A 19,425-nucleotide genomic window follows, 5' to 3' on the forward strand; every position below is an offset into this window, starting at 1 on the left:
TGGAGGGAGAAAGAGAGAAGAGGTCAGTTAACAAGCTTAAAAAGAAACATTTTCATGGGTTTGGGGGTTGGTTGTTTTGTTTTATGTTTTAATGACAACGGGTTGTTGAGATTTAAAACATTCCCCTGCAGGGTTTCAGCCTGAATGTTAGAACACTGCACAAAGTGAAATTGACTGTACATGATTAAATTGACCAGTGCGTTTCCATTGAGCTAGATGAAATGCAAATAGTTAAACAGAGGGGAATAAATTGGAGAGTTTTAAAATTATTCTTGTATTAACAATCTTGGGTTTCATTAGTAACGCAGGTAAGGAAGTTTGCTTTGTGGGATTAGCACAATAATCTCCCTTTTTAGGATTCCGAAGGACCTCAAGATCTTTGAATGAAAACATTTTTATATACCTGCAGACTTTTAACACATTCACTAGCCCATGTTTCAACACAGTAGTCCTGTGTTGAAACATGGGCTTGTGAATGTATTAAAACAGGTGACAAAAAATAAAATCTGTCAAAATACAAGAGCCATGGGAACCGAGATGGCACTTAGGTTTGTATTTTTATATTACAGTAGCAATTAGAGGTCCCATCCAAGATCAGGGCCCCGCTATGTACATACATAGACATACTGTAGCAAATTGACAGTGTCTGCCTCAACAACATTCATGAAAGTAAGCAGCACTTGCCCAAGGACTCTCTACCTTTACAAAAAGAAAAGGAGGACTTGTGGCACCTTAGAGACTAACAAATTTATTTGAGCATAAGCTTTCGCGAGCTACTGCTCGCTTCATCACGAAAGCTTTTGCTCAAATAAATTTGTTAGTCTCTAAGGTGCCACAAGTCCTCCTTTTCTTTTTGCGAATACAGACTAACACGGCTGCTACTATGAAATCTACCTTTACAGTACATTAGATAAAGATAATCCAGCACAGAAGTCATGCAAAACCCTCAACAGTTATCTAATGGAAAAAACAGTACCAGGTTTTGTCACAGCTACGACTAACAGCTCTTCAAAAAAATCTCTGAGGGTGGGCAGCCAAGCCCACTCAACGAACTAGTTTGTGAAAAGTATCAGGGGGTAGCCATGTTAGTCTGTATCCACAAAAACAATAAAGAGTCCGGTGGCACCTTAAAGACTAACCGTTTTTTACCCACAAAAGCTGATGCTCAAATAAATTTGTTCATCTTTAAGGTGCCACTGGACTCTTTGTTGTTTGTGAAACTAACCTTCAAATAAATACATATATTCTGATCAAAGAGGTACAGAGTAATAATCTACAATGTTTCCAACCTGTGTTTAAATGGGAGCAGGGAGCGAAGAGAACAAGGAAATGCCCATTTGAAGAATACGGTTAGCACTCCCATCCACCCTCCCAAGACATTATTGTACCTCTTAGCCTCATGATCTAATTTTCAGCCATTAGTAAATGAAAGGAAATTTTGTTCTAAGATTTGGCCCTGGATGTTTCTTAGCAGCATTTCACCAGAGTAACGAAGAGGGGTGACCAACGCATACATACAGACGGGTGCAGACATACACAATCCTCCATCAGACCACTCAGTAATACTTGCATGTAGCTGAAAAAGCCCAGCGGATCTGTTACGCTAGCGTTACCGTCAATGAATACAGGCTTTCAGAAGAAAAGTGCAAAACAGGCCCATGATGATAGCAACCCACAACCCAGCTCAACAATATTGTAAATAGCAGCCCCTCCCCCACTCCTTTAATGGCACTTCTATCAGCACGCAGCAGACCGCAATCCTGAAGGAAGCCCAGACTTCTAAGGGTAGATTTAATTACCACAGTTTAGCAATTTGCTCTCCTCTCGGATATGACAAAGTACCAAATGCATCTGAAGTAAGGGAAAGCCACCAAGTTAAACCAGAGCATAAAAACAGGGCTGCCAGTGGCCACAGAATAGGAAGACAGAGTCTTCCAAGACAGGTAGGAAGTATTCAAACATTTCCAAAAGCAGGACTGATGAGACCTGGATGAATGATAATATAAGGATCTGCCATTTGGTTTTGTAAACATGAAGCAAAGACTTGGGGAGGAGAGTGTCAAAGCAGGCAGGCGAGCCAGAGAGAGCGACAACCACAAGCAGCTGGCCTGAGTCTGCTCCAAATTCACCTTAATGGGAACAAGGCTGGGCCCCTTGACCAGCTCAGAAGAGCCTTCACTGCAGCTATTTATTTTATTCATTTCTAACCTGACAGCAATCCACACGATGAGATGAGCAGATCCGTGCCCACTCCCCTTCCCAAAAGCCACAGCTGAAGAGGAAGCCAGAGTATCACTTGTCCAAAAATAGTTTAAGAGTAAGAACTGCTGAACTTGCATTTTACACACTCAAACAGGGCACAGTATGGTTTGGTCAATACACCTTTGCCAGAAGGAGGGATGGAATACTGGGAGCAGAAGGTACCTTAGGAGATGGAGAATAGAGGTGGAAAACGAAGCCAACCTTTGTCACAGAGGTAGTGTACTGGGGTTGAATAGTGAGGTTGGTTATTTCTCTCTCTTCAGGGGATAATGAGAAGTGTGGGTTTAGTGCCAGAAGCATATGGGTAGACAGAAGAGAGGCTGAGAACAACCTCTTTAAAAATCTGCAAAGCCCAGTCCCAGGAAAAATACATCCACCCAACACAGTGCCATGCATGGACACCATTAATTCCCACCTCCCAGCAGCCAGTTCATAGAACCATAGAAGATCAGGGTTGGAAGGGACCTCAAGAGGTCATCTAGTCCAACCCCCTGCTCAAAGCAGGACCAATCCCCAGCCAAATCATCCCAGCCAGGGCTTTGTCAAGCCTGACCTTAAAAACTTCTAAGGAAGGAGATTCCACCACCTCCCTAAGCTGCCCAGAGCTCCTGCACTGAGCTGTCAAGTCAGCCTTCAGCCACAGGAAGGTCACGGCAATTCACAGGTATGGCACCACAGCACAATCGCAGGCAACACCAAATTTCCCCTCCACTCCCACCTCATGCCCCATCTCAGCCTGGAAGGGGCATGGACCACACACATTTGCAGGAGACGCAGGGTTCCGGCAGCCCTCAAAGGCCTCTTCTTTCCTTTTCTCCTCCAAGAGACAACTGGGGAGAGATGGAAAGACCGGGGGGGGGGGGGGGCACAGTGGAAGGGGAATGACAGAACTGAGAGGGCCCTTTCAGGAGAAGGGCTAGCAGGAGACATTGAACACACCTTCCCAGCCGCTCCAATGCAAAATTCCACGCCATTACTACATATTTTCAACAGGAAAATTTGAGGTTCATGTTGGTAATTAGTCAAAAAGTTCAGGAAGTTTCATCGGCACCAATGGCTTTTCACATGGCTGTATTCATGCTTCGCTGTGCCACTAGAGTTCTCCCTGCATTACATGTTTAAATTCCCCAATGCAAAAGGATTTCTAAAAAAAAAAAGTAAAATGATGAAGTGAAAAAACCTACTCTGGTCATTACTCCCCCATCTCCATTTCATGCTTTCATTTTTTAAACTATTCTTTGCTAACTCACAAACTTGGTCTATGACACTTGGGGTTTTTTTAAAAATAATCCTAATAAGGACCAAGAGAGCTGATGCTACCAGAACTATTACTTTGACTGTAAGCTCTTTGGGGCAGGGATCCTTTTTTTATTGTGTGTTGGTTTAGCACCTAACACAACGCAGAGCCTGGTCCATAACTGGGGCTCCTAGGAGCTACCATAACACAAGTGACAACGACTACTGCACATTTAGGCAGCACCCACACTAACAAAACTGGGAACTTTAATTTCCCGGGGTGCTGCTCCAAGCCAGTAACAGTGGCAGTAGGACAGAAAGGATTCTAGCATTTTTACCACTCTCTCATCTAAACCACTTCTGATTGAGGTTAGAGGACCTAGTGGTATAAATGCTTGAGTCCTGCCTACACTACAGTCTCCACCTTTGCTACCAAGAGTGGTGTTGCCCCCATTGAGAATTACGGGTCCTGATTTTTCTAGTGTAACTAAGGTCTTGGACTGTCAACTCTCTGTGGGCAACCACCATGCCTTCTTATGCATTATGGTTTTTAACTTAAGATAGGACCTTATAATCCTTTTGTCTGACTTCCTGCATAATAAAGGCCATAGGTCAACACTCAGAAATTCCTGCACAGAGCCTAGTAACCTGTGGTTGAACCAGATCACCTCTTTTATGAAGACATCCAGTTCTGATTTAAAGACCTCAAGTGATGAAAAAAAATACACCATATTCCATAGCAAACTACTCCAAGGATTAATTACCCTCACTGTTTCTAACCTGAATTTTTCTAGCCTCAGTTTCCAGCCATTGGATTTTGCTATGCCTTTGTCTGAAAGATTAAGGAGTCCTGTAGTATCGTATATCTTGCTCCTTATGTAGGTATTATGTCCAGTGATCAAGTCACTCCTTAACCTTCACTTCAGTAAAAGGAATAGACTGAACTCTCTAAGCCTGTTTGGGATCCACGGGCCCTGATATACTACAAATAATACCTTACAAAAAGATGGAACCTTTATCAACCATGCTCACTGTATATCTGGACAGAGCAGCGTGTTGTGGGATCAGCACTCACAATGAATGACAAACATTGCGTCCCATCGAAATTTAAACCCTGAAGGCTAAACTAATTTAAGAGTGACGAGACAAAGGGAGTTCAATAAGGGTGAAAACCACCTATGCTGCAGCTAGGTAACAAAAATCCCTTGGCCCCTGCATGGGAGGAAATGCAAAAGCCACCTTCACATGCATCTTTCTTTCCAAACACCAGCTTTCATGCATCACTAACCCACCAAGGACAAGTAAGTTTAAGAAAACCCAATCCAACATTTATATTTGTAAATGGCATGGATTTCCTTCCCAGCTACCCAATAGCTCATCTAGAAAAACTCCATGTAACGTACAGACAATTGAACTGCCAACTCACATTTGTCCTTACATACAGATTTGGGGAGGGGAGAGGGAGAGAAGGATTTTACAAAGTGTTTCCATGGATTTTTATTTTTAAATTCCAGTGGAAAAGGTTTTTAAACAAACATTCCTCCTGTGATTATTGCAACACTTAGAATTCGAAAATGAAGCTGGCCATAAATAGGAGTTAAAATTGACAAGTTCATTTTCATTTTTCAGAGTAGCAGCCTTGTTAGTCCGTATTCACAAAGAGAAAAGGAGGACTTGTGGCACCTTAGAGGTTAACAAATTTATTTAAGTATAAGCTTTCGTGAGCTACAGCTCACTTCATCGGATGCATTCAGTGGAAAATACAGTGTCCACCAGGAGGAAAAAATGCAAAGAGTACAGCTGCATAGTGAAAAATAAATTAGACGTAAGATTCTGAGCTTTTACCATCTAAATTATTAGTAACAAAGGTAAAAAAAATTCTGTGTGTGTTTTTCAAATGGATAGAGTGCTTTTAAATGGAACAAAGTGAATCTCTTTAGTGAGTTTCTTTTCATTCCATTTGAAGAGTCTTTAAACATTCAATTTGTATATTGCACAAATAGATAAATTAGAGCTGCTATGAAGCATGCTCCATACAGACTGCTAGAGTAAAGACTGCGTAGCTCAGTCTTACGGCACATTCTTCTAGTCAGTTCATAAAGAAGGATCAGTCTTGGTTGCAAATGGAGTTGTGCCCCACACAGGGTAAGCAAATGGAAGGAGAAACCCCCTTTGGAATGATGGCAGCTGCCCTCCCAGAGAGGAAAGGCTGGACCACTGTATTTTTATAATGCAACTAATGTATCTAGAAACACTCCTCTTCCCTACCTCAACCCTCCCATGCACACACCCACTCTCTCTTAGGGAGCAGAATACAATTAGAATTTGTCATTCCTTGATCAAATAAACTCATTGAAAGGAGAGCCATCTTAATGGTTCAAATCTAGGAGACTAGGTGTGACATATTTACTACAGCAAAGTCTGTGCCAATCTCTGTCAAGGGTTTTCCTGTTTGTGAGCTGAAAATTCAAAACAGGGGGATGCTCAGTGTGTGATGGAAAACAACCTTGTATGGCACAATGTCCAGAAATGGGGCAGAATCATGTCCCTGTCGAGGGTAATTCTGTGCACTCTGAATGATCAAAAGGAATTTGCAGTGTAAAAATAAAATAGGTAATAAAGGAGATGGCATGTCAATTTCAGCATGCTACAGAAATTAAAGGCTAAGAATGCAAATACTGGTAGACAAAAGGTTTTTTCCCCACCTTAACTATAGGGATATACCACAGTCTTCACCCAATCAACAAGAATTGTATTATGCATCCATATATGCTGCCATAGCAGGGGCGTGACCAGATGCCATATAATATACTAAAATTTTTACAAGACCCATTTCAGACAGCTCCTAAGAAAAAGCCCATAAAGATACAAAATAATTATGCAGAAAATCCTAGTGAGGCTAATGTCTCTTTATCTCCAGGAGAAAGCAGACAGAACTGCAATACCAAGGAGGGATTTGTCTGTCTATTGTGTCCCTGCTCATGGCTGTTACTATGGTTATCAATTACATCAAACAAGGTGACTCAGACACTTAAAATACAGGGGGGAAGATAAAGTGCATTTTCCCCCATGCTCCAGTAATACCAAGATTTTAGAATAATGAAACGTAAAAATCACATAATAGTGACCTGTGCTGTGTAACAAAGCAGCGTAACTCTTAGACTACATGACCCGAATAGCTCTCCTTCTATCCCCAATTTTATGATTAAAGGAGATAGTGACCATGCACAGAATACCTTTTACTTCTTAAAATGACAATTTTTTTTAAAAGTGCCCCACATTAAACAGGATCCTCTCTGTAATGTTGAAGATATGATGAACTGCAAAATATGGCACCTCAGATGTGAAAAGGAAAAAAAGCCCACCCTTTCTCTCTCCAGATCCACACCTACTGCAGTACCCACAGACAACCTATGATTTGCCATCACCCCCACAATCAAAAGCAGTCTCCCAAACAGGAAACCAAACCTGGCAGCAGGAATGAGATGGGGGGGAGGGGGAATGTAGAGAAAAGTGGGAAGGAGGGGAAAAAATAAAAATTCCCCTATAAAATGCACCTGCAACCCTAGAGCCGCAACAGTGGTTGCAACTTGCAGCAGGATGGGAATAAAGCATCCGTGTGAATTACATGAAATAGAAGACTGCTTTTAAGAAAAATCCCTTTGCAATTTAAAAAGCCAAGCTGGACCGGTACACACATTTATCCCCAAATAACGTTGCAGCTGAGTTTTAATACACAAGCAAAGGAAACAGTGACAGAAACCTCCATTCCCTGAACAGCTCACGCCACCAAACCCACCCTTTAGGTTCCAGCAGAGACACACCCCTACCCCATTTTATAATGCAAAAAGTCTCCACTGAATGCTGGGGGGTAGGAAGCAGGTACAACAACAGAAAAACACCCTCACTGGAAATCGAAACAAATAGATTTTTTTTGTTATTAGATAGGTGCGCGTGTTGGGATTTTTCGGAGGCGGGGGGGGGGGGCCCGCAAATCTCATTATTCTGCAAACTGGATTCTGCAAATTTAAAAAAAAAAAAAAACACACACCCTGCACAGGTTCCCTCCCTCCCTCTCTCTCTCTTTTTTATAAACACTAAGGTGAATGCAAAGTGAATACTGCAGAGAGTGCATGGTAGCCCCACATAGCCATGGCACTGCACGCCCTCCACTCCCTGCCTCCCCCCCTCCAAGACCTTTGCAGTGCGCACACACACAGCCCCGTGCATTGCACTGCATTGCACTGCATGCAACTCCCCCCCCGCTCCAAACCCGTGCAGTGCCGTGCAGACACCTCACACCCCATTGCATGCACCTGTGCCCTGCCCCAAGGTCTGCCGGTGCCCCCGCTCCCCCCGGGCGGGGTTTGCACTGGGTGGGGAGTCCCGGGCGCCTACCTGCCGCCGCGGCTGCTGCAGGGGGGAGCTCGCTGGAGACGCGCAGCGAAGCCGGCTGGAAGGGGGGGGGGGGAGCGGGGAGTGACAGGAGAGAGCGCGCGCGCAGGCGGGGGCCGCGCGCGGGCGGGGGCGGGGGCGAGCGCAGGCTCCGGAACCTTCGCCGAGCGAGTGCCCGGCTCCTGGGGCGCCGCCAGAGGGAGCAGCGGCGCGCGCGCAAGCGGACAACGACCACAGCCTCCTCTCGCAGGGGGAGGCGCATGCGCCGAGTCGCCGCCTGCGGGAGCACCAGGGCGCAAGCGTACAACGGCCCGAGCGCCACTCACTGACCGCTCCCCCCCACCGCCCTTCAGAAGCGCATGCGCAAGGCCGCCTTCGTCATCGTCGTCCGGCTCCTTTGAGGGAAGAGAATGTTTCTCCTGAGGGAACACGCGCCCCGAGGGGGGAGGGGCTGAGAGTCCTGGGGGACGGGCCTGGCCTGAGGGGGCGGGGCCTAGTCAGCAACCCCACCCCCTTGTTACCCAACAGAGGGGGATCTGCCAGTCATCCGCCTGCCGCTTTCCCTCAGACACCCCCCATTGCCGGCGCCTCCCCCCTCAAGTGCCCCCTCACCGCAATTATCTGCCCCCTCCCCCCTCCGAGGCACCCCCACAACCGCAATTATCTGCCCCCTTCCCCCTCTGAGGCGCCCCCGCAACCGCAACTATCTGCCCCCTTCCCCCTCCGAGGCGCCCCCGCAACCGCAATTATCTGCCCCCTCCCCCCTCCGAGGCGCCCCCAACTGCAATTATAGGCCCCTCCCCCCTCCAAGAACCCCCCCCGCAATTATCTGCCCCCTCCGAGGCACCCCCACAACCGCAATTATCTGCCCCCTTCCCCCTCCGAGGCACCCCCACAACCGCAATTATAGGCCCCTCCCCCCTCCAAGAACCCCCCCGCAATTATCTGACCCCTCCGAGGCGCCCCCGCAACCGCAACTATCTGCCCCCTTCCCCCTCCGAGGCGCCCCCGCAACCGCAACTATCTGCCCCCTTCCCCCTCCGAGGCGCCCCCGCAACCGCAACTATCTGCCCCCTTCCCCCTCCGAGGCGCCCCCGCAACCGCAACTATCTGCCCCCTTCCCCCTCCGAGGCGCCCCCGCAACCGCAACTATCTGCCCCCTCCCCCCTCCGAGGCGCCCCCGCAACCGCAATTATCTGCCCCCTCCCCCCTCCGAGGTGCCCCAAGGGGCCCCCCCAACCATAATTATCTGCCCGCTTCCCTCCTCTAAGTGTCCCAAAACACCCCTCCTCACTGTACTAGATGCCCCTCAATTCCTCCGATCACCAGACCTAAGAAACTTCTTGCCCTTTTAAAACCAAGCACAGCCATAGCGTAGACTGGGTTTTAGGTAACTACCCATTTTTACCAATTTGGCAAAACAATCTCACGTTCCCCCACTGAAATGAAGGCAAAGTGGGGAACAGAACCCAGGGTTCAGGGTCTCAGCCTTTTGTTAGCCACTAGAGTATTCCTCCTCAATTAAATATCTATCTATAATAAAATGGGCTATGGTTAAGAAAATAATCTGATCATGATGTGACAACTTATGGGGCATTTTCCACTGCTATTTCTCATTATACCTTCTCTTTTCTCCCTTTAGTACCTCTATCAGAAATCTGCTCCGAGATCACATACTCTCTCTTGATTTGCACCTAACTTTATTTATTATTTTTGATAATCAACACCTTGGGCCATTCTCACAAAAGAATCCCCCTACAGCTTCTCCACTAAATCCAATGACAAAGGATAAGTAACCATATAATAAAAGGCAATAATTCTACTGTGGGATCTCTGTTAAATTCAAGAGCAAGAACCTGAGTGAATTGTCTCTAGACCATACAGTGGAATTTGCTTGATACCTATTTGTAAAAAAATAAAAAATAAAAATTGAATAATCATCATCATAAAGATCCTTTCCTGAACACAACCATGCAAAACACTAAAGCTTTGTAAAGCGTGAGAGTTAGAGTTTTCCTTATCCCACAAGTCCATGAACTACTGGGGAGCGTGGAGAAAGCAAAGGATGGGGCCAACAAAAGCAGCAGAGGCCAGTGTGTTTGTGTGATGTACGTAGCTAGCTACGTAACTTATCACTTTTGTTTTCTCAATACTGCACCTTTATGTTTCTCAGGAGCCTTCCTCTCTGCAGGGGCAGGTACCATGGGGTCAAGCCTGCAAAGTGATGAGTCTCAATCTAGACCACAGTTATAGCTCTAGTTAAGCACACCCCCTCCCTGTTGGCTGCTCACCAGATTGTTGTGGAGGAAATCCCAGACTCTGGATCCTCAAGTGTTTTACGTTTCCCAGGGTCTCCACAGGCCCACATGGTTTCCCGGTTGCATCTCTGGCACATGTCCTAGTCACTGACTCTCAATCTGTTAACCCTTTGCAGAAATGGAGCCCCTCTATCTTAAACCCTGTCAAAGTCAGATTCAGGACTCACATAATTTGTCAGACCATTCTGTTTATTAGCAAAGCGCCTTGCTAATGCACCCAGATGTGAGCCCCTCTCTGAGGCCCAAGATAACTTATTTATACAGCTAAGCCAAAGCCAATTTAACATAAGAGACAAAAGAAAGCAGAAACTGACAAATATACATACATATCTTATTTGCATACTAACGTTTACCAATCTTCTAGCTCAGTAGGAGCTCTAAGTTAATTAGTTTGAGGACCCATTGTCTCACACTCCTTAATGTTTCTCTTCCTGACAACTATATTTCAACAAACCCTTCAAGCAGCATTTCTTTAATGAATTATAATTTCAATATAATTCATTCTACTTTCACAACCCCCAGGTCCAGTGTAAGACACCCCCCGGGGCTTAAATACACCCTCTCACAGAACTGGACCCAAAGGCACAAGCCTTCTGGTTTACCCCTTCCAGTGGCCATGTGGTAGTGTAGCATTACACATAGAGACACTGTACTCAGAAGTCTAATACATTATTGATTCTGTATTTAATCACATGAGAGTTATACAGATCCATTAGAAAGAAAAAAATACACCCTGCACACAAATTTCCCCTCACTCTAGTTCACCGTTCCTTTGGGGGTCCTTGAAGGACCATCTGTGTTCAGGGTCACCCTTCCCCAGTTCATCTAGCTCCTGCAAGACTTCCTTCATCTTAAGCTGGTGAAAAAAGGGCAAAGGAGAGAGACCAAATAGAACAGTTTCTGTCATTTATAATCTTCCAGTTTCCTGTTTCAGATGCTTCCTAAAAAGAAAAGGAGTACTTGTGGCACCTTAGAGACTAACCAATTTATTTGAGCATGAGCTTTCGTGCTCAAATAAATTGGTTAGTCTCTAAGGTGCCACAAGTACTCCTTTTCTTTTTGCGAATACAGACTAACACGGCTGTTACTCTGAAACCTGTCAGATGCTTCCTAGTCATCCTCAACAGGTGACCATAGAGTCCTACTAGGTGCCTTCATTGCTAGGCAACCACCTCTGAGCAGGAGCCAGTCTTTTGTCAAGAGCTGTTACATTTCAAGGGAAGACCATCCAGATATAATGACCCTGGATTGCCAGTACTTTGCCACTACCCCCCTTGGAATTTTGGTCCCACATGGAAGTCAAAGGACAACAGAAGATGAAAGGGTGCACCTTCAAAATAGCTTACTAAATTGAAAGCTTACTAAAGACACATACAAGAAGTTCATAATCTCGCAGAGAATTCATAAATTGTACAGACCGATTCCCCAAGTGTTTGTAACAATTAAAGTATGTACTTAACTTTTTGCATGAGTTGTCCCATTGAGTTCATTTCTTACCAGTGTGAGCAGGGTTTAAATTCAGTTCCCTGTGAACAAGCATCCCTAACCCCCAGCCCCACAACTAGCCCTTTTGCTGGCAATCGCTGAGGGATGAGCTCATACTAGTCTTTCAGTAATTATAAGGTAGTCCCTCCCAGTACACAAACATTGGGAATCATTGGTGCCTCATTGGTGAGACTCCCAACACAGGAGTCTCAAATTCAATTCCCAACCAACACACTGCTTAATTTCAAAGAGGAAGGAAAGCCCAGTAGTTAGGGTGATAGTATGGTATTTAGGTGAGCCAGGTTCATAGAGTTTAAGGCCAAAGGGACCACAAGATCATCTGGCCTGACCTCCTGTATGTCATAGGCCCGTAAAAACCACCTAGCCACCACCATACCAAGCCCAACAAACAAAATTAGACCAAAGTATTACGGCTCTCTGGAGACAGACCCATTACATGCCATAGGCATAGAACAGGAGGAACCAAGATGCACTAATGCTCAAGGCCACTGCAGTGGCAGAGAACTGATTAGTTGAGATGTACCCAGATGATTCTAGGAAGTGACCTGTGCCCCACACTGCCAAGGAAGGAGACCCTCCACACTCCCCACAGTGTTCAATTCACTGCTCTGCCATAGATTCCCCATGTGACTTGGGCAAGTCACTTAGGCCCAGATCCTTAAGGGTATTTAGGTTCCTAACTTTGTCTCTTTGTGCCTCAGTTTCCCTTCTGTAACATGCAGATACTAGCATTGCCCTATGAGTACCTAAGATAGCTATAGGGTAAGGCCAACGTGGAAAACTTTTCCTGCCACTGCCCTGACAACTCTGTTGTGTGTCTAGGGAACTTCAGCCCCCAGAGCTACTAAACCAGTGCTGTTCCCTAGCATGAACATTTAAGAACAAGACATTTCAGTGACATTGATCTATAATATTAGGGGAGGGGGGAAGCAATCTTGCTCTGAATCAAGGACATTAACTTGAAGATAGTGATCTTGCTTTGCATATTGTAGAAGATCCACAATAAAGACTTCTGATTTTCTTCCTCAGTGTACAACTATGATGCACATCTTAAACTTACACATCATTGAAATAAGTGCACTGCTCAAAGCCAAAATTCAGCCCTTGTATACTTACACAAGGTTTTCATGAGAACTACATATTTGCATCAGAGAGCACCTTGGCTTTTTGAAGTGCAGTTGCACAAAAATGTATTCCCCAGCAAAGAGGTTTCTTTCCTATGGACACTGGGCTTAATTCTGACCTTTGGACTCTTGTATTGGGAGATGGACTGGTGGATTTAATAGGTCTTTCCCATTTATAAAGTCTATGATTCCTCATAGTAGGGGCAAGACTGAGCCTATGAAGTACAGATCATCATTGCTGTGAGCTTAGCATTCCATCTGCTACGCAGAGCTGCTACCAAGAGCAATTTACAGTGGAAGAGTGCTTAGAAAAATGAAGTAATCATATCACTGTTGTCAACAGGCAATTTCCTAGATATGTAGCAGTTGGGAGATGACTGAACTACCTGTCCTGTCTACCCACAGTGTCACACATATGTCAATAATGCTCTGCAAAACACATGGCTCTAAACAGTCCCCTTAATTTTTATTTGGAAAATTCATTGTGTGATAATAGTGAGGCTATCCAGGCAATATGTTTGCACCACTTCTCTAGCTGGTACACCATAAACCTTCATCACTAGTCCAGACATCTCTGGAACTGTAAGCATGCTACGAGAGCACCACAGATCAAACACTAGGGCAAGTTAGGGAATGTATCAAAGACCTGGCAACACTCAAGGACCCTGCTGCAGCACTAAAGCAGCGGGAGGGAGTTCTGGTGATGTTTGGAGAACCGCAGGAGCAGTGCAAGCCCCAGAGTGCTTCTGATCTCCCGGTGGAATGAACTCATGTTAATCAGCACATCTCCTGGCACTGCCCAATAGGTACAACATATAAACACTCTCAAAACAAAAAGAAAAGGAGTACTTGTGGCATCTTAGAGACTAACAAATTTATTTGAGCATAAGCTTTCGTGAGCTACAGCTCACTTCATCGGATGCATTCAGTGGAAACAGATTTCTTAAAGGCACAAAACCGCATGTTCTTAGTTAAAGGTATATTTTAATTACTTCAGTGGAGACTATTCTGGTGAAGGGTCTTTTTACACTAAAAAAGTGGGTTGGTTAAAGATACCTATCTCTTCATCCCCAAAAGGAGTGGCAGAGTCTCGCTTTATACCCCAGCACTTGAACAGGGTACTGCCAGCCTTTGGGGCAGAAGGGGGACCTGGAAGGCCTTCTATTTCCTCCCGTCAGGAAATACAAGACCCAGGCCCAAGGATCCCTCTTTCCACTTCCCCTAAAGCAGGGATATGACAATGTCTTTCCTTTTCTGGATCGTGGGTGATTCACACAGTACAAAAACAATGAGGAGTCCTTGTGGCACCTTAGAGACTAACACATTTATTTGGGCATAAGCTTTCGTGGGCTAGAATCCACTTCATCAGGTGGGTTCTAGCCCACGAAAGCTTATGCCCAAATAAATTTGTTAGTCTCTAAGCATAGGTGCCAACTTCACCTCTTTTCCGTGGGTGCTTGACCCCCCCCCTGCTCCTGCCCCTGCCCACCTCTTCCCATCCCTTCCCCACCCCCATTCCAACTCCTTCCCCAAAGTCCCTGCCCCAACTCCACCCCTCCTTGCCCCTATTCCAACTCCTTCCCCAAATCCCCGCCCCGCCTCTTCCTCACCTCCTCCTCTGAGCACCTGACATTCCCACTTCTCCTCCCCCTGCCCCCGGAGTATGCAAACAGCTGTTTGGCAGCAGCCAGGTGGGAAACGCTGGGAGGTAGGCGGAGGAGCAGGGATGCGGCGCGCTTAGGAGGGGGAAGAGGAGGAGGAGGGGGGCAAGCTTGGCTGCCGGTGGGTGCAGAGCACCCACTAATTTTTTCCCCATGGGCGCTCCAGCCCTGGAGCACCCACAGAGTCAGCACCTATGTCTCTAAGGTGCCACAAGGACTCCTCGTTATTTTTGCTGATACAGACTAACACAGCTACCCCTCTGAAACCTGTTGCACAATACAGTTAATCATGCTCTAAACTTTGCGTGAAAAGGATAAGCATGTACTTCTGAACCCCTCTAGAAGTCCTATTGGGTCCCACTCAAGAAAGCCTAGCTCTGCATCCACTGACAGGAAAGTGGAAATACAACTGGGCAACTCTAAGAGGCATTCCAGACAACTACTGGAATGTCAAAGATAGATAAAATTCCTCTTTAAAAAAAAAGGGTGGCGGGGGGTGGAGGAGGAGGTAAGTTGCCACTAGAACAGCTACAAATATTTCCTTGCCTCAGTCTCCCCCTGTTCTGAGCAGCCCCAATCATCTTTTCACTCAGATAGAGAAATGAGATAGTGAAGTCAACTGTAGTTTGGCAATTCACTTTGATAGAAGCAGGTCAAATGACAAACGGTTATTCCTTCCCCTTACAGATATCTGGGCACCAAGAGGGAAGTCATTTTTACTGCGATGGTCAGATCTCAAAAGCTAAGCAGAGCTGAGTTAGTACCTGTAAGGAAGACCTCTAGGAAACGCCCACATTCTGGGAACAGTTTCCTCGGCCTCAGTACCGAGCCACTGACTCTACATGGCATTAGGGGATACTGTGCTGCTCAGAGTACCATCTTTCACGTGAGACACAAAAATAAGTTCATAACGACTTGTCATTAAAGGGCCTAGGACATGTATTGTAACCACATGGCTGTTAACTCTGGTGCGCTGGTCAAATTCCAACTTGGGTAATTCTACTCTGCCTCTCTAAATTGCCCCTACATTTCGAACTGAAAATGGGATTTTTAGGTTTTTATTGTTGTTGTTTTTGCTGGAACTGTGACAAGCATAGCTGTGTGCTGTTAAAAAGCCATGAAGTTTCACCCTAGAAGTCAAGCGTTAGAGAAAACCATTCACCAGGATCTTTGCTTCTGTATCTCAGGTTCCCCATCCACGAAGTGGGGACGATCATGCTGACCTATCTCATGGAGAAGTTGTGCAGCTTAATGTTTTGAAACTGCTTTGAGATCTTGCTATAGGTACTACAGAAAGGCAAAGATTGACTTATTAGAATGACAGGTTTCAGAGTAACAGCCGTGTTAGTCTGTATTCGCAAAAAGAAAAGGAGTACTTGTGGCACCTTAGAGACTAACCAATTTATTTCAGCATAAGCTGTAGCTCATGAAAACTTATGCTCAGATAAATTGGTTAGTCTCTAAGGTGCCACAAGTACTCCTTTTCTTTTTATTAGAATGACTTATTTACTTTGAATAGTAGGAAAAATTACCATTGATTTCTACATAATTCTCTTTATTTTTAGCCTAGTTCAGCAGGATCTCAAAGTTGTCCTCTGATAGCCAGTCTATAGCCTTTGTTAAATTAATTTGGCGAGTCTCAGTCCTCTCCCTAGAGGACAAATGATGTTTTTGTGATGTGGCCATTTCAGTGCGGGGGAATGGGTATGTGAAGTGATCCCTCTATACAAAGTAGTATGTAAAATGATTTGGGAGCCTTCAGGATAAAAGGCTGTTTAAATGCAACTATGATACAAACATTTTTGTAATAATTTCTCAGGTTTTTTTTTAAATGTAAGCTTCATATCCTGACACTGCACTGTATGTTGGGCCTTGTCCACATACAAACTTGTACTAGTTTAGTATAATCTGTGTGGACACTCTTATTTCAGTTGAAGGGTGGGTTTTAGGTTTAGTTAACGCCTGTTGCTAACCAACCTAAGCTAAATCAAAATAAACCCAGCTGAAACCAAAGCAAGGCCTGGTCTACCTTTAAAAGTTTTGCCAGGATAGCCATTTGGCGAGGACTCTTTAGGCGAAAAACAAAACAAACCACGACCAAACACACACACAGCCTGAAAATCAAAATATCCTCAACTGAGAGCTGTGCTGACAGAAACCCTAACATAGGCAAGGTTATACTGGCAACAGTTCTTTTGTTAGTACAGCTTATTTTGTTCCGGGAACTGGTATAAGCTACACCAGCAAAAGAGTTCTTTAGCCAGTATAAAAAGCTGCATCTACACTAGGAGGGTTTGCTGGTATAGCTACACTGGCAAACCCTTTCTAGCGCAGATCAGGTCTAAGAGCATCCCATCCACCCGACATTTTTCAACAGTTTAAACTAAGTTAAACCACTGCAATGCTGCTAGAAGTCACTCGCAGCTTGTCTAAAGAGGCCTCATGTTAGCCACAATGCGAATAACCTCTTTCAAGAGTTTTTAGCAAGGGGAAGCAAGATAGAGGTTTCTGAAACACTTCCATCTTCTGTGACTGCCCCTTGACACTCCCTGCCAGAATCCTTTCCTTAACAGGGGATAGCAGACGATCTCCATGTAACTTATTTAAAAAGAATGCACCCGAGTAATGTGCATATGCTGTCAAAGACAACGAACAGGCCAGATTTTCATAAGAGTTCAGCACGTGGTTGCTTTGAAATCCCGTCACAAGTGTCACAGTGGGAGCTGCACTCTTTCAGAAGTCTAGCCCCAGGACCGCATTGACAATTTGCACCAAGTCTCCCACTGTTCTGCTACCACTAGCGATGGCTGGAATGCTAGCGTTCACCCCAGGTTGCCTAGACCTGCTCTGAGCAGGGCAAAACCAGGCTGGATTTCACACTGTGCCGAGTACCATAGAATCATAGAATATCAGGGTTGGAAGGGACCTCAGGAGGTCATCTAGTCCAACTCCCGGCTCAAAGCAGGACCAATCCCCAACTAAATCATCCCAGCCAGGGCTTTGTCAAGCCTGACCTTAAAAATATCTAAGGAAGGAGATTCCACCACCTCCCTAGGTAACGCATTCCAGTGTTTCACCACCCTCCTAGTGAAAAAGTTTTTCCTAATATCCAACCTAAACCTCCCCCACTGCAACTTGAGACCATTACTCCTTGTTCTGTCATCAGCTACCACTGAGAACAGCCTAGATCCATCCTCTTTGGAACCCCCTTTCAGGTAGTTGAAAGCAGCTATCAAATCCCCCCTCATTCTTCTCTTCCGCAGACTAAACAATCCCAGTTCCCTCAGCCTCTCCTCATAAGTCATGTGTTCCAGACCCCTAACCATTTTTGTTGCCCTCCGCTGGACTCTTTCCAATTTTTCCACATCCTTCTTGTTGTGTGGGGCCCAACACTGGACACAGTACTCCAGATGAGGTCTCACCAATGTCGAATAGAGGGGAACGATCACGTCCCTCGATCTGCTGGCAATGCCCCTACATATACATCCCAAAATGCCATTGGCCTTCTTGGCAACAATGGCACACTGCTGACTCATATCCAGCTTCTCGTCCACTGTAACCCCTAGGTCCTTTTCTGCAGAACTGCTGCCTAGCCATTTGGTCCCTAGTCTGTAGCGGTGCATGGGATTCTTCTGTTCTAAGTGCAGGACCTCTGCACTTGTCCTTGTTGAACCTCATCAGATTTCTTTTGGCCCAATCTTCTAATTTGTTTAGGGCCTCTGTATCCTATCCCTACCCTCCAGCGTATTTACCTCTCCTCCCAGTTTAGTGTCATCTGCAAACTTGCTGAGGGTGCAATCCACACCAGCCTCCAGATCATTTATGAAGATATTGAACAAAACCGGCCCCAGGACCGACCCTTGGGGCACTCCACTTGATACTGGCTGCCAACTAGACATGGAGCCATTGATCACTACCAATGAGCCCAACAATCTAGCCAACTTTCTATGCACCTTATAGTACATTCATCTAGCCCATACTTCTTTAACTTGCTGGCAAGAATACTGTGGGAGACCTTGTCAAAAGCTTTGCTAAAGTCAAGGAACAACACATCCACTGCTTTCCCCTCATCCACAGAGCCAGTTATCTCATCGTAGAAGGCAATTAGATTAGTCAGGCATGACTTGCCCTTGGTGAATCCATGCTGACTGTTCCTGATCACTTTCCTCTCCTCTAAGAGTTTCAGAATTGATTCCTTGAAGACCTGCTCCATGATTTTTCCAGGGATTGAGGTGAGGCTGACTGGCCTGTAGTTCCCAGGATCCTCCTTCTTCCCTTTTTTAAAGATGGGCACTAAATTAGCCTTTTTCCAGTCGTCCGGGACTTCCCCGGATCGCCATGAGTTTTCAAAGATAATGGCCAATGGCTCTGCAATCATATCCGCCAACTCCTTTAGCACTCTCGGATGCAGCGCTGGACTTGTGCTCGTCCAGCTTTTCTAAATAGTCCCGAACCACTTCTTTCTCCACAGAGGGCTGGTCACCTCCTCCCCATGCTGTGCTGCCCAGTGCAGTAGTCTGGGAGCTGACCTTGTTCATGAAGACAGAGGCAAAAAAAGCATTGAGTACATTAGTTTTTTCCACATCCTCTGTCACTAGGTTGCCTCCCTCATTCAGTAAGGGGCCCACACTTTCCTTGACTTTCTTCTTTTCGCTAACATACCTGAAGAAACCCTTCTTGTTACTCTTAACATCTCTTGCTAGCTGCAACTCCAGGTGTGATTTGGCCTTCCTGATTTCACTCCTGCATCCCCGAGCAATATTTTTATACTCTTCCCTGGTCATTTGTCCAATCTTCCACTTCTTGTAAGCTTCTTTTTTGTGTTCAAGATCAGCAAGGATTTCACTGTTAAGTCAAGCTGGTCGCCTGGCATATTTGCTATGCTTTCTACACATCGGGATGGTTTGTCCCTGTAACCTTAAT

General features: G+C 45.5%; 1 protein-coding gene across 1 annotated transcript in view; it reads right to left on the reverse strand.

Moving 5' to 3' along the window:
* LOC144257876 (microtubule-associated protein tau-like) overlaps positions 1-7,957 on the reverse strand; it is a 95,628-nt gene extending 87,671 nt beyond the window's left edge. The window contains exon 1 of the mRNA XM_077806069.1: positions 7,897-7,957. The gene's annotated coding sequence lies outside the window, so the exon portion shown is untranslated. The remainder of the gene's footprint in view (positions 1-7,896) is intronic.
* Positions 7,958-19,425: the final 11,468 nt, after the last annotated feature.

The sequence above is a fragment of the Eretmochelys imbricata genome, chromosome 27 (assembly GCF_965152235.1).
Source record: "Eretmochelys imbricata isolate rEreImb1 chromosome 27, rEreImb1.hap1, whole genome shotgun sequence".
Lineage (NCBI taxonomy): Eukaryota > Metazoa > Chordata > Testudines > Cheloniidae > Eretmochelys > Eretmochelys imbricata.